At 19.2% G+C, this 12,316-nt stretch overlaps 1 protein-coding gene across 1 annotated transcript in view; it reads left to right on the top strand.

Annotated features, from left to right (window-relative positions):
* Nucleotides 1-12,316, top strand: part of LOC122715648 (myb-like protein Q) — a 37,812-nt gene that overhangs the window by 952 nt on the left and 24,544 nt on the right. The window lies entirely within an intron of this gene.

Genomic DNA, 12,316 nt, shown 5'->3' with positions numbered 1-12,316 from the left:
TTTCTCATTTATTTTAAAATGTTTAAAATTCATGAATTATATTAATGGTAATTTAATTGAGAGAAATTCTGTAAGTATTTTATTTCTCCAAAGAATTGAGAATGACATTTTATTCATTTTAAATTGATTAAAATTTGTTACGTGAAAGCATGAAGAATTAAATCTTTTAATTTATTTAAATTTATTTAAATTTCCACATATTAATTTATTAAGAGAACAGAAATCTGAATCTTATTTTATTTGACTTATATTCATCTTCATTTCTTTTCTTATATGTATTTTAAAGATTAACATATAAATTTGATGAATTCTAATATAAGAAATCTTTTGAATAAATTTTTTCTTGTTTATTATTAGTAACCTAAAGTTTATTATTAGTAATGTTTATTATTAGTAAATAAGACAATATTAATTAAATGAAACATTTCATATAGAATTGAATATTATTAATAAAATTTAAAAAATTATAAATATTCCCTTCTAAATTTTCTTATATAATATTATTAAAAAAAATGAAGTTTTACAAATCATAAATTATTTATTTAATATATCTTATTAGACATAGAAAAATATATATATATAATTATCTTATATATAATTATCTTATTTAATATATAACATAGAAGATATAACATAGAAAAATTTCGAAAGAAATCTATAACTTTTAACATATAACTTGTTAAATCGTTAATATTAATATTATTAATAAATTATTATGCAAGAAATCTTTTTTATAAATTAAAAACTCATTTTGTAAAGCTAATAAAACATTCGAAGATATCCTACAAACATTCATAAAACATTATTAATTGATAGATATTGAACATTTCTAAGATATTCATAAGATGTTTACATTAAAATATATACTCTAGTATATCTAATTAATTTATAAATCATTAGATAAAGATAACTAATTTCTATTAAAATATACGTTTACTTTTTCTATTATACATTCTGTTCGAAGTGTCTTTCAGTTTCTTATTAACTTTTAGTTTCACTGTCAAATGAGGTTTCTATGGCCAAGAACTTTCTTTCGATCATCACGCCGCTTTTCTCCAACTTTTTCCTACTTATCATTTTATTCTTATAATAACTATTGAAACATATCAAAATTTCATCTCGATAATTATTTTTTCCCAAAATTTATCTAAAATTTAACCTTTAATTAAAGAATAAACGATTTAATGAACATTTAGTGACAACTTGACAAAGTTTCGAATTTGTAGATATCTTTTTTGAGTTAAGATTTGTAAACACTTATTATTTTTTTATATTTCTACTTTTTTCTAAAGGAATTATTAAATGAAAAATGAAATAAATATTAATTAAAATATAAAAAAATTATTAATTAAAATCTTTATCACATTTATTAAACATATAAATTTAACATTATAAATTTTTCATATTTCAAATTTTTCAATTGTTATTTTTATTATTTTCTAAGTTTCATAATATAAAAAAATTATAATATTAATAGTAATATTTTTAGTTTTATACTTATTATAATGCTTAATTTTTTTATGATATAATAAAAATTTTTATTTTATTAATCTTTTATTCATCTGAAACAGTGTATTTTATTAATCTTTTATTAATCATGAAACAATGTAATATATTCATAAAATATTATTTCTTAATATTATTTCTTAATATTTTATGAATATATTACACTGTTTCATCAGATAATAATTTTCAATATTTTACAAAAAGAATATTATAATGATTTATCTAAATGAAAGAAAATTTAAATTTTATTTTAAAAAATATACTTATTTTTTATTTTTAAAAAATTAATTGATTGTCCATACTAAATTATTTATCTTATATTTTATCTTTTAATTTTTTAAAAGGAAAATTTATTAAGCGAAACATATTAATTTCTATTTCGAAGGTATTTCGCAAATTTTCAATTTGAACAACCGATTTATTATGTAGTACAAAGGCATGCAATATGATTAATTAAAATTGGAATTAATTTCACGCAGACTGACAGAAATGCGATATGGATTGAAATAAATAAAACGAACTTCATTTTGCAAGAAAAATTTGTGAATTTCGCATGAAGACGACTTTCGCGAAGTTAATGAGACATGAAACTCGAGATATAGATACTTATTATTTATTTATACGAATAATCTATACTTAAGAAGAAACTTAATACCGCGGTTATAGTTGGTTTTTCTTCTGTTATTTAGTTTCATTTATCGTTTTATTGGAAAATCTGTAAGAGCGTTTCATTTCTTTTGACCTTGATGATAGATCTATTTCAAGATAAAATGTTTTATTTTGAAAGTAGAATAGGAGAAAAGTGCATTTTTGAGGAAAGAAATTATTTAGAAAGGCGATATTCAGACAATCATTCCTTTCATTTATTTATGATTAAAATTTTTTTTAATCTTATATTTTAAAATTTTGTTTTTCTCAATATTGTAAAAAAAACTTTTAGAAAAAGGGTATGTTTGAACTAAAAATAATCTTGAAAACCAATATTTAATTTTTACTATATATAATTATAATATTATAATAATTGTTAAAAAATTTATTTAAATAAATTTATTTGAAAATTTCAAAGTTTCTATTGAAAGAAGTTTATCTAAAATGAAATGAAAAATTATGAAAAAATATAAGTACTTATATCTAAATGATTTAATTTTAACTCTATTTCTAATTCAAATATTTATTAAAAATAATAATCTCAACTTTTAAAATGAATATTTCTAATATTTGATATAATTTCCTAAATTCATTTTCCATTATTTTTAGCTATCTCATAAATTTCTTCCTTATATTATATAATTTTTTGTTTCAAAATGACTATTAAATTTTTAAATAATATTTTAACAAATATATCTTAAAAAATTGTTGAAAATTAACAACATTTTTCTAAATTTTAAAAAATACAAATCTTCGAAATAACTTGAAAAGTTTAATTAAAATTTTTATTTTATTATTTATCATTATTCATAATCACTTTTACTTTTTCACACCCAACAGAAGTACATAACAAACACTTACTATATACATTTTCTACTAAAAACATATTTTACTTATAGTTTCGTTCATTATTTAATAACAAACTATAAATTAACTACGTTTCTCCAACGAAAGACAGCATTCTTTTATACCACTCATTTTCACCGTCGACAAAAACAAATAGAGATGGATCGTTAACCTTTAAAAAATAAAATGTTTGTCCGTTAATCCACGCAGTTTCAACGCATAACATAACCACAAAGACTAAGTATACACTATCACATTGTCTCGAGTATAACCATATTGTAAGAGAAAGTAATTATTAAATGATTTATGAAAAATTTTGGGTGTGGATATACTACGCGTCTCGTTTGATCATGGGTTCGTTGAACTTTAAGCAGGTGGCATCTTTTTGATCCTGAGCGAGAAGAAAGTTTTTTCTCCAGCAAATGATGACGTGTGACCCAATCCGAAAGGGAGAGCAGTCTCCGATCATCAGATTAAAAATGTATTTAAGAAATCGTTACGAAACAATCGGCTACGGTTTACAAAATGAATAAATATTTATGAACAATTATTATAATTTAGGGAATTTTATTTTATAGAGTCTTCTATATCATAGTATTTTTAATACTATTATATAGAGACAAGAAATAAATTTTTAATGAGTATAATTTGATTAGTTTAGTAACACAAAAATGAATTTTCTTAATAATTTTATTCTTAATAAATCTTAATAATTTTATTCTTCAGATATACATATATTTCTATTATAGTGTTTTTAAAACTGTTTAAGATTAAGTATGTCAGTAGTAAAAAAAGATTATTTAATCTATAAGTTTATTAATTTAATGATATATCGAAGTATTTATATTTTATTACTGAGAAAATGAATCATATTCAAAAACCTAGAAAAAAATCTAGAAAATGAAAAAGATTTTGTAAAGAATAATTTTTAATTTTAATAAATAAATAAATTGACTTATTTAATAATATATCTTTTATGATTGAAATGTTTATATTTTATTTTTTATTCTACTTAACTGGAATATTAGCAACTATTATATTTTTATATATTATATTTTTTGATACGCTAAATTTTAAATAAGATTGTAATATCGCTACAATAATTGTTGAATTGTTATTTTTTATTAGATTGATTTTTAAAAATTGAAATACTTTAATTGATTTATCTAAAATTTTTTAATAATTGTGAATTAATATCAGATCAAGAAATAATGATTCTAATATAAAGAATTTATATTAATAAAATATATAAATATATCAGAATTTATTAATTATGTGATTCATACATGATCATATCATAATTTCTTAATAAGTATTGATAAATCTATAAACATTTTGTATTTAAATTATGAAAATCTGAAAAATTATCAAATATCAAATTTTAAAATTTATTAAATTATATAATTAAAATTTATATAATAATAATTAACTATAATTTACAAAATACTAAGATTAAAACTAAACAAGAGAAAAACAATCAAAATGGCTATATCCGGAGTTCTATTCTTAGATAGCTTATTTCTAATATCCATGAATTTTCATTAACTTCTTCAAATTAAACATTTCTAAATCAGTGACCATTTATATAAAAAAGTTTCCTTTCGCTTAAAATATTATCATCCAATTCCTTTTTCGTCGGACAAACATTTTCGATCGCTTTCCATCGTTCTTCTCCTGTAGCATCAGATAGATCAACGACTCCATCGTATTATAGTAGTTCATTCGATAAATTGTCTCGAACGAGGACATTTCTTCGGCATCGTTACAAACTTGTCATTCTCGACTTTCACTCGTCGTCTGCGATACGACGCATAACAGCGTACATTGCAAACTAATTGCACTTTACTTCATTCTATTGCATCCCCTCGGATGATTGGGACCTATGCATTATTCAACGTCAAGGACTCGGTTGTATAATCAGCGACATTGTCGAAACATTTCTGCTTTCACGCGTGCCAAGATTTCCGCGTTTCTGGCTTGGGCGGCCTGCGCCAAATATGAAATAGTGCGTCTATCGTTCTACGTATTTTTTATCTTTTTATATAAAATTATTTTTATCTTTTTATAAAAAAATCAAAATTATTTTCTAATAACGAAAAAATTTTTTTTTAATCTGCAAAAGATTAGTTTGCAAAAAATTGTTTCTATAAAATTAATTTTCGAAATGTCAAAAGATGAATCTTATTAATTTCTTTATTAATATTATTTTTAATTTTTTAATTAATTCTTGTGTTTTTTATATTACAATATATTTTCCCTTAACTTTAATTTATAAATACATTGATTATTTTAAAATAAATATTATAATATAAATGCGAATTAAAACTATTTTATGAAATAATAAATTTTCTTTTTTAAATTTTCATTTTTTTTAAATTATTATTACATAATCAAAAATTTTTAATCAAGAATTTAATTAAAAATTTAATTAAGAATTTTTACGTAATACGAAAAAATTTATAAAATTAATGAAAATAATTTTTAAATGATTTATGTAAATTTTATCAATTTAAATATTAATATAGAAGATAATATTTTTTTCACGATTAAAAATCATAAAAAAAAAATTTACTTTTATGTTTCATTACAATACAATTAGGAAAATTTTATTTAAAAAATAAAAATTTAAAATTAATTTATTATTTTTATTTAGTATTTATTACGAAAAATAATATTATTTTTTACTCTTTTACAAAAATTATTCAAATTTAATAAATAATAACAAATAAATTCTATCATTTTGTACTATTTATTTAAAATTAAAAAAATAAAAGTTATATTTATATCACTTGAAGCTATTTACAATTATCTGTTTCTAAGATAATTGTTTCTCATTTAAAGAAATGTGTTTTTTAGAAGAACGACTATATATTAATACAAATTTGATTTCTACGAGTAATATTCATAAATTTTGTAATCTTTTATTAATTAATATAGACGATTTTTATTTGTATAAATGAATTTATAAACTTTCAATGGAATCAAGATTACAGACATGAGGATAAAAATATAGGATAAATATGTATACGAGTATAATAATGTATTTCATATAAATTGAAAGATATGATATTCCAAATGTGTTGCCGTAATTATTTTTACTTGAAATTTTCTATCAAAAGTTTCATTGGAAAAATTATTATTTATTTACTTTAATAGAATACTATATATTTTAATAATATAATACAATTTTGATTATGAAATATTATTTTGATGTATTTATGTTTTATTAGTATTCAATTAACACTATATTACTAAAATTTAATTTCGATGTATTTTCTATGATTGCGATTTGAAAATAGTTTGGAAGATTCTATTTTATTATATGATATTAATCTTTTGATATTAACCTTTTATTAGATATGTACTATTAGATATGTACTAAAACTAATTTCTATTAAATACTTAGATGTAATAAATAAATCAAATCATTTTTCATTATAAAATGTAACAAGAAAAAAGATAAAATTTGAAAAATTAGTTAATCAGAAATTAGTTAATATATGAATTGTTATAAAATTACATGTGCGAATAATAATAAATATTGGATATAGTATGTTTGCTAAATTTCATGTTGCAATATTCATTTTGAAAGTCAAATTCAATATATTTATAAATTCCATATATTTTATTCCAGTATGACTTAAAAATTTTTTTTATTTCAATAAAGATAATAAGATTTCTGATATTAATAACTAATAAAAACATATATTTATATCAGTTTCATTTATTAAGTAACGATATTAGATTTGACTTTAACATATTTAATAGTTTAAAAACTTTAAGCATATCTTAATCCTTTAACTAAACATCCATGTTTCACTAAGTAATAAATTATAATAAGTAATAAATTTGCCTCAAAGACAAAATATTTGCAATTAAGTTAATAAGAGTTAAGCTATTCCTAATTTCGATAAAGTTTTTTTTTATCACAAACTTTCATACAATCTTCCATTTATTATAAAAATATTTAACATATTTTTAATTATATTAATTTAATAATATATGTCACTTCAAATTAACATATTTTCTTAATCATCTATATTATAAATTATGCAAATTAGATAATTTGCATTACTGCATTCAAATTAGAAGTTAAAGATATGAAATCTTTTAATTCAGAACAATTCTTAATTTTTATTGCATTTTTTGTTATCGTAATATAAAAATTATGTTATAATGTTTCATAATTGAATTTTTAGATTATATGTAATTTTGGATCATTATATGTAATTTTTTAGGTTATGTAATTTTTCTAATCGCTATAATATTATATTTTCTATAATTTTATTATTTATTTTGTTATATTTCATCTATAGACTCACTTTTATGAGCAATTATTCAATCATAATCATCCAATATAATTATTATACCTGTACATTTCACTTATATAATATTTTAATTATTTATTATAATTTATAATTTATAATATTTATTTCAATTACATAAGAACTTTTTATGTAAAATGAATAACTAAATAAATAAATTTCATCTGTAATAAGAATTTCGCTTTTCAAAATTCTAGCCAATATAGTCAATATAGTCAAATGCCTTGCATCACATTAACTAGATATAAGTTTGTACGTGATAAAACTTAAATTACACGCCTATGATCGAGCTTTTACGCTCACCACGATCGAGGAATGTTCATGGCAAGTTCATGAACAAGTACATCCTCACATTACCGAGTGAAAGTGCCGCCTCCGGCACTCTTCCACTTTGTCTTCCTTTATCCGCTTTGGTCAACTACTTATGTGTATAATACATAACACGCTATCTCTCACGATACTTCGTCTCGAATCGACCGCTACTAAGTCGAAGCTCCAGATTTCGAGATTATCGAAAGTTCATGTAGTCCAATTATCGCATAGTCGATGATTATTACTTTTGTGGGTCACGTACTAATGCGGTTGATTTGGAAACTGTGATTTTTTTTTTAATTTTATGATCTTCTTGGTGCAGATTTAAGAGTAATAGTATATATACATAATAAGGCAAGATAATAAAATATAAAATAATAATATATAAAGATTTTTTATTTTTTATTTTTCGAAGAAAGAAAAATAATTTTTCAAGAATTCAATGCAATCTACAAAGATCATTTATTTAGTTAAAAAGATTTAAAAATTGCTTCAAGATTAAAAATTGTTTTGCTTGAATTGTGTCTAATTATTTTGTCACACTTTCTTTATTTTAAGTTCAGATTGAAATGGATTTTAATTTCGATTTCAATTTTAATTATGAATGCGAAAGAAGATGTTATATTGAGAAAATAAAAATGGTGAAATTTCTTTTTCAATTTCAACACATTTGAGACTATATATATCAATAGCAAAGTTTTTAGATAAAAAAGAATTTCTATATTTAACTATATTCTGTATTTTTTTGATTTTCTATCTAGAGCAGAGTTTTTTTTTATTCTACAATTAAAACTGAAATTGAAATTATTGAAATCAATTGAATTCAATTCGAATCTAATTTAAGAACCTGGTTTGAAGAAAATGATAAGATAATAAATATTTAAATATAATTTAAATAGAATAATTTTTAAAATTTTTTAAACAAAATAAATTTTTTTTTATTGTTTAAAAATAAATTTTTAATAAATAATCGATATAAATGTTGTATTGAATTCTTCAAAGATTACTCTGATTAAAAAAATATTATTAACAAATTTATTAATAATATAATTAATAAAATAAAATAATAAAAATAAAAATTGGCTATATATAAATTTTATGTATTTTATATTCTTATTAGTCTTTATTTTTTTATTACCGAGCATATTGTATATTGGAATGAAAGTACAATTTTTATTTGCAATTTATGATTTATAAAAATCATAAAAAAACAAAACTTATCTTTCAATAGTAATATTTTATAAAATTTGAAATTGAGATATTTTTGAAAGAGAATATATAATAAGGATGATAGAATTGTTAAATATTTTTAAAGATTTTTTCATCAAGTATATCCATTTTTATCACAATAGAAGAATTATTAAAATTTTTGAAAAAAAATTTATTTATATTTTCTTTAATTTAAAACTCAATATGTTCTAAGAGAACATAAGAATTGCTTAATTCAATAATTTAGTAATTCTCATGTAAAAGATATATTTTTTAAAAATTATATATTTATAGAAAACAGAAATTCACATAAAACTTTTCATTTAAAAACATGATAACGATTCGCATACTCGTAAATTCAATATTGCATTTCTATAACTTAATAAATTAAAAAAAACTTTCAAAAATTGATGTGTAATAAAAGTAGATGTTACATTTTTACTTTCTATTCAACTAACAAAAAACAATTATAATATCCATCTATTCATTTTTTTTTCAAGTAAATATTAATCTCATTTCACAAAATTTCATTTTCTACATTATTATTACAGAATTGATTTATCACAGTAAATCAACAATTAGATGTGTTTCTAATATCTAAGATTGCTTTCTATGAAATATATATATATTTACTTTCACAACGTGTTTATCTTCATTTATTTCATGACTGTTAATTATATAAAAATATAAAACTATATTACACTATATTATGAATCACGTATTCATAAACTTATATTAAAAATTTTTGTCAAATATCGAAACTTAATTTTTAGATTCGTAAATTTTTAGCACTTATTTTTTTCTTTTCTTTTTTTTTAATTATTATTATTTTAACAAAAATTAAAATTTTAATTTCTGAAGTTTTGCAAATTTAAGTTTGCACTTAAGTTTGCAGTTTAGTAATTAGCTATTAATAATGATAATAATTTTTTGATTTGGTTTTAAAAAAAATTTAACATTGGAATTATTAAATAATAGTTACAGATAATTACAAATTTGGTTACAAATGGTTACAAATTTTTAATTTATTTTCATAGAAAAAAAAAAGTAAATTTATATATTAAAAAAAGCAAATTTATGTATTTGGTAAAATTAATATTGATTTTTATTTAATAAGAAAAATATATTTTTAAAATAAAGATGAATATTTTTATTTTTTCAAACATATTTTTTTAAATATAGGATTTTGCAAACTTTTCTTTAAACTAATATTTATGTATAGAAATAATATTTTAAAATTCAAATATATAATATTTTGAAATAACTACTTTAAATAATAATATTTCGAATAATAAACAATTTTTAATTCTAATATCAATATATAATTATAATCATACTATTATAATATACTATTATAATATATATTAAAATTATACTATATGTTATAATATGCTAGTATGATAAAACGTAAAAAAAATTTAATCTATATATATATATATATATATTAATTCGTATATATACATATATATAATTAAATTATTAATAGTATTTTTCAAATATATTTTTCAAATATTTTTCAAATATTTTTCAAATAGTATTTACTTCTGAAAATATTTTGGTTTTTAATATTTGTCACAAATCTATTTCAAATTTTTTTTGGCTCTGTTGTTCAGATAAAAACATAATTACATATGTAGTATAAATTAAAATATGAAATCATAATACTATATTAATTTTATATATATATAGAATTTACATAATATATAGAATATTACAGATACAGATTTTAAAAAAAACTTAAATGGATTATTATGGTATTTAAGTAAATTTATATTGTCAAAATATCATAAACTACAAGTTAAAAATTATTCAAAAAGTTATACGAATTATTCTTTATCTAGATTTCAAAAGTTTCAAATTAAAAAACAAAAATTTTAAAAATCTCTTTGAGTTTCGGAGAATTTCAAAGTTGATATTATTCTCAATTCTGTATCAACAATCCAAAATGGAAACTTCGAGATTGATAATCGGTAACATACAATTTATTTATCGGCGAAACACGAAACGTTATTTTCTACTTTCTTTCTTTGATCATCATCCTTGCACGATTTTTGACCAACTTTCACATCGGTTGCAAAACGTTGACCAAAAAACATTTTAACGAGTTAAGCCGAAAACCTGTTTCTGCTTTTCATTCATTCAAATATTCCTGATTCCATTTTATTAACGTTCCTCTTTAATCATTTCAATGATTAATTTCGCGTTTCTAATTTGATGTTTCTAATTAATTTAACAAGGATAGATATAACAAGGGTTTAGTTACCAAATGAATAAATTATTCAACACATATTTATATAGATGTTCCATTTATGCTACAACAGTTTGAGTAGAAATCAATGAACATTTCAATGGTATCGAAGATTTGATCATTTATAGCAATTTGCACGATGATATTGCTCATTTGAAATTCTATTTTTGTCATAATGGATGAAATTTAAAATGTTTACTCGAATTGAAAGTACTAAATTATTGTGATACATGTAAAAAAAATGTAAATTATTCAATAGATACTTCATGTTGTAAATATTACATTTATATTGCATTTATAGCAGCATTTCTTAATCTTTTGATAATATATTTGAATTGTACTTTAATTTAAATGTTTATAATTACTTAATTCCTTAAGTAATTGTGTTGTATATATTTACTTATATGCATTATGAAATATTTTATAAATTATTTTATTTAATATTAGAATAATATAAAGTAATATAATAAAGACAAAAAATTAATATAATGTGGTTTTAATATAATAATAATATTAAATAATAATATAATATAATATAATATAATAATAATATAATAATAAATTATGTAATATAATTTACGTAAAATTCATATAATTTTTAATGACAAATCTATCTTTATGAACTAATGCTCAAGGGTTAAGAATTTGATAGAAGTTTAAGTAAACATAGAATCACACTGTTTATTATATATATTTTATATATTATATATATTTATATATATATATTATATATTATATATTATATATATTTTATTATATATTATTTATATGTTATTATATATAACATGTGAACTGGTAATTTTAATTAATTTCCTGTGAGGAATAGAGGAGTTAATTTCCTTGTAACTTTTTTTTATCTATGATATATAACATATAAATAAAAGTTTAAAATGGTTACTATTTTAAATGATTTATGCACTAGATTATATTGCAAATTGTAAATAGACAAGAATTCAAAGTTGATTTTACAATCACATATCATGTATGTTTGAACTTTATCTATATTATGATTATGAGATCAAATGGAATTAAATTTTATTTGCTATGGACAATTGTGATTAAGTAGAATTATATTGATTAATTATAACTTATAATTAAACTGCAAATGTTTATGCAAATTAACAATAAATGTAACAAAAGAAATGGAATATTAATAAAAATTTGTTCTATTCATTACAATATTTTATTTTAGATATTTTCTATTGTTTTGTATATCGTAATT

The sequence above is a fragment of the Apis laboriosa genome, unplaced genomic scaffold, assembly GCF_014066325.1.
Source record: "Apis laboriosa isolate Shangri-la unplaced genomic scaffold, ASM1406632v1 scaffold39_cov144, whole genome shotgun sequence".
Taxonomy (NCBI): Eukaryota; Metazoa; Arthropoda; class Insecta; order Hymenoptera; family Apidae; genus Apis; species Apis laboriosa.
Note: the sequence above shows the minus strand (reverse complement) of the source record. Positions and strands in the feature narration are given on the sequence as shown.